General features: G+C 33.0%; 1 long non-coding RNA gene across 1 annotated transcript; it reads left to right on the top strand.

The window, feature by feature from the left end:
• Positions 1 to 2,358: 2,358 nt before the first annotated feature.
• Positions 2,359 to 3,836, top strand: LOC117577397 (uncharacterized). The gene is made up of 3 exons (XR_007955407.1): positions 2,359 to 2,441; positions 3,112 to 3,309; positions 3,380 to 3,836. It is a non-coding gene; the product is annotated as an uncharacterized LOC117577397 (long non-coding RNA).
• Positions 3,837 to 4,367: the final 531 nt, after the last annotated feature.

The raw sequence follows: 4,367 nt of genomic DNA, 5'->3' as shown, positions 1-4,367 counted from the left end.
CAATAAAATCATGCTTTAAAAATATACCAAAATAATATACCTAAAAATACTTAAAAAAAATGAAAATATACCATAGTGTATACCTAATAATTATAGACCAAAAATACGAAATACACTGAAAGCTATCTTTGATATATCGATGTACTACAATCACAATATAGAACATACCAATTTCATATTCCGAAAAAATACTGAATATGTACTTAATTTAAAAAATACTAAAATAAATGGTATATCGTTATAGTACTATATTCAAAATATACCATAGAATATACCAACTATGTAAATGTAGTTTATACCATATTTGGTATATCGACAAGTACTACATTCAAAAAATATTAAATTATACTGAAGGCTACATTTAGTATATCGATATACTACTACATTGAAAATAGTTATAGTTATAATACCCTTCTACCCTATAGATAGCGGGTATAAACATGGTCAATTCGTTGTTTTTCTTGTTTTTGTGCGCTTTCTTCTTTAATAATTGTCTAGACTCAAATCAAAGAACTGCGTCAAATTGTATGCTGCACTATTTGTTACACGTGTACCGAAGTATTGCTCTCAGCCCGTGGCGCAATCAATATGTGTGTGTGTAAATTCGTAGGCGACTTAAATTAACTGAGTTTTTTTTTGCAGCCGCGTGCTTTGATTTCGCTCCTGTTTCGTCTTCTCGTTGTTTTCTCTCTAGTTTAATTAAAGTCCCTGCAAAACTTGTTAAATTTTCCAATCTCAGCTCAAACTACAGTAAAATTTGTTACATTCCCTGCAATGTCTAATGAATTTTAAATTAATATTTTCAAATGCCAAAATCGACCTTGAAAATTCCCTCAGGATAAATTTCGCGAACTGGTTCAAACTATATAATAATTGTGTGACTTGGTTGTCCTTGAGACAGTTGCCCGTCCAACTGATTTAACTGGAACACATTCTTAAAAAAATTAGAATTCAATGTTGAAATCCACCTTGAGTCAAGCGAAGGCTGCAATACAAATCCCTGTCGACAAATCGCTAACTAGTTCAAACTATATAAATAGCAAATATTATTTGTATTAGCATAATAATTGCACAATTTGGTGGCCTTGAGACAGCTGTCCTTGAGCCAATTTGAAATTAACTAGTACACAGTTGTTAACAATTATGTCTAAAAGTAGCTAAAATTACATAAATAGCAAATAGTTTCAAATAACATACTAATTGTGTTATTTAGCGGCTTTGAGTCAGCTACAACAAAATCATTTTGAAATTAACTACACAATACTCTTTATAAACAAGTAAGAAAGTTACAGTCGAGTGTGCTCGACTGTGAGATACCCGCTACCCATTTTGAATAAAAGCAAAATATTGCGGTATTATTTTTAAAATAAACCGAAAATACTACAAAACTACTAAAAAATTTACCGAGCGGTATATTGGGTATATCGATATGGTACCACATTCAAAATATACCATAGACGGCACAATATACCACATTGTCGGATAAAGCAACTCAGACCCCCAGTAAGAAGGTTTTTGCCCAGATCGTCTCGACTGTTGACGCTGGTCAAGAATATATAATTAGATGTTCGCGGTGCACGAACAGTAAAAAAAAATAAAACACAAGGATTTATTTTTGTTTACTTAATAGACTACTTTATTTTTATTTATAAGTTCGCGGGCTACGCGTCTTAAGCGAGGAAAGTGTCTTTAAAAACTGAACTCACAATATGCTGAGCTCTAACATGAAAGTTCTTATTACGACTTAGGGCTAACATACGTGTGATGTTTTGTGTTTGTGTTAGTGCAGTAATGCTGAGTCCTCAAGTTGTAAATGGAAAATTTTAATGGACTTTGGATTTTTTGGAAGTGGCACGATCGCTAATGTAATAGGATCTTTTTGTTTGTGACAGTTGGTGCCGTCGCGAGTCGCGACAAATGTTTATGTTTATGATATGATTTGTGGGAAAGAATTTGGAAGGGGAATAATTGTGAGTGTTTGTCATGTACGAGAAATTATTCTGGTGGTGGATATATTACTATATATATGTCGGCGCACACTAAGAGTGTGTGTATATGTTGGTGTGAGTGTGTGGGTATGCTGTTGTAGGAATTTCACCAGAGTCTTAATTTCATCATTATAGGAATATTGCATCAGTCATTAATTGCGCCGTGATTAATTGTGTGTGTATGTTGTCGCTTTAAGAAGTGTCGTTTTAGCAGGGCGACAGCGTAGTGTCGCTGTCGCCGAGTGTGGTTCGGTGGTAAGCATAGAATGAAGAAGGGACGACGCAGGCAGTTGCGTATAGATCGTCGTGTATGCAAAACCGAAACCCGCTGTGTTATTACGATGTCGGAAAATAACGGCGCTGCAACATATACTTTATAGGGTCGGAGATGCCTTCATACCTGTTACATATATTTCCTGTCGGCACAAAGTTATAATACCCTTCTAAAATTATGTAGGTAATACCTACTAGGTATTACTAAATTATCAGCAATTTCTAAGCTTTTTGAAAAATATAAACAGTACAACATTGGTGTAGTTCTCCATATCAATATGGTTTTATACAATTTAGATCTACTACCACTAACATACTTGAGTTCACATCGTTAGTAATTTAAGGGCTTTCAAATTAAAATGAAAACTGACATTATTTATACTGATTTCAGCAAAGCATCCAAAAACAATTTTTGCTCTTCGGCCTTCGATCAGATAAAAATTGTCGAAGTTATTAAAGAAATACTTTTGTATGGGCAAAAACGCCTACTTACTAGGGGTCTTAGTTGCTTTGGCTGACAATCTGGTATATTGTGCCGTCTATGGTATATTTTGAATGCGGTACTATATCGATATACCACACATACCATTTGGTATATTTTTAGTATTTTTGCAGTATATTAGGCATATTTTGAGAATAATACTGCAAAATATATTGCTTTTATTCAAAATGGGTAGCGGGTATCTCACAGTCGAGTACACTCGACTGTAGCTTTCTTACTTGTTTAATAGTAAAGCCGTGTTTGCTCAATTTTGTTGTTATTCAAAATGAGATATAAGTACCGTAAAGTAAACAATATATGATTGGAGCTTCTTGATTTGATTAAATATGTAATTGTATCTATTTACAGATGAAAAAACTAATTATTGGAGCAATGTGAATACTTTTCTTTCAAGATCTTTGCCTTTATTGCAAAGTATGAATTTTAATAGATCTGATATCTTGGATGACCCATGCGCAACAGAGTTGAAAAATTCGGTATCACAATTAAATTATCCCCTCAAATTAACAATTCCACCTTATTTGCATCATTTAATCAGTGTTCAAGGTAATTATAGAATAGACAACAAAAACAAATTGAATTTTGTCATGCTATTTATTTTCTCTTATGTTTAAAGGGAAACGTTTAAGAAAACAAGGAATTGATAGAAAACCTCGTCAAACTTATAGTGCAAAACAATTAGATATTCTCGAAAGAGAATTTAAACAGGATAAATATTTAAGCGTAAACAAGCGAATGGAGCTCTCTAAAACTTTATCACTGACAGAAGTACAAATAAAGACATGGTTCCAGAATCGTCGAACAAAGTGGAAAAAGCAACTGACATCACGAATTAAAATGGCCCAACGACAAGGGCTATATAAGTGTGACATGTATCTATCAAGGATTCCTACAAAATCAAGTGTTAAATCTGGATACTTTAATATGTTTCCTACTTATTATTCCGATTGTCAATGGTACTTGCCACAACCTTCTTAAAATTGTTCCTGACTTTATTTAGAATTTCAATTTATATTTTAGTCTTTAGATATATCTTGAAGCGACTTTGTACATAAATTAAAAATTGGCTCGATACCGAGATTTGAAATTTGTTTTTTTTTTTTTTTATAAAAATTGGTTTCTGTTACATAATTGTATTCCCTTCTCACAAAAATCAAATATTTAGAATAATAATTCGCCTGACAAATTTTTGGTTTGCAGATTGTTTTTGGACAAAGAAAACCTAAACTAGTAATTACGTTAAGTGAATTGGTAAAGTAATTTATAAAATGTGCAATTTTGAACAAACCTGGTACCAGCCCTTATCAGAGATTACTTGTGGATAAAAGCCTGTAACAAACCTACGTTGTCTGAGCTGATGGTATGTCTTAACTAGATCGGCGTACGCTCTAGCTACAATGGGTTTTACTCGCCGGAATGGTGGTGAGATTAATTACAAGTCCAATTGCTATCCTACACCACGAATAATAATTAAAATATATATAAAATATATAAATCACAAAAAAAAAGGATTAGGATGCTGGAAAAACTAGGGCCATGATTGCTGCTTTAATTGACTGCTAACTTGTTAAGCACAAGGAGTTATTGTGCACGTTCAACCTCCC

Source organism: Drosophila albomicans, chromosome 2R (genome assembly GCF_009650485.2).
Source record: "Drosophila albomicans strain 15112-1751.03 chromosome 2R, ASM965048v2, whole genome shotgun sequence".
NCBI lineage: Eukaryota > Metazoa > Arthropoda > Insecta > Diptera > Drosophilidae > Drosophila > Drosophila albomicans.
The sequence above is the reverse complement of the archived record's forward strand: the minus strand, read 5'-3'. Positions and strand labels throughout refer to the sequence as shown.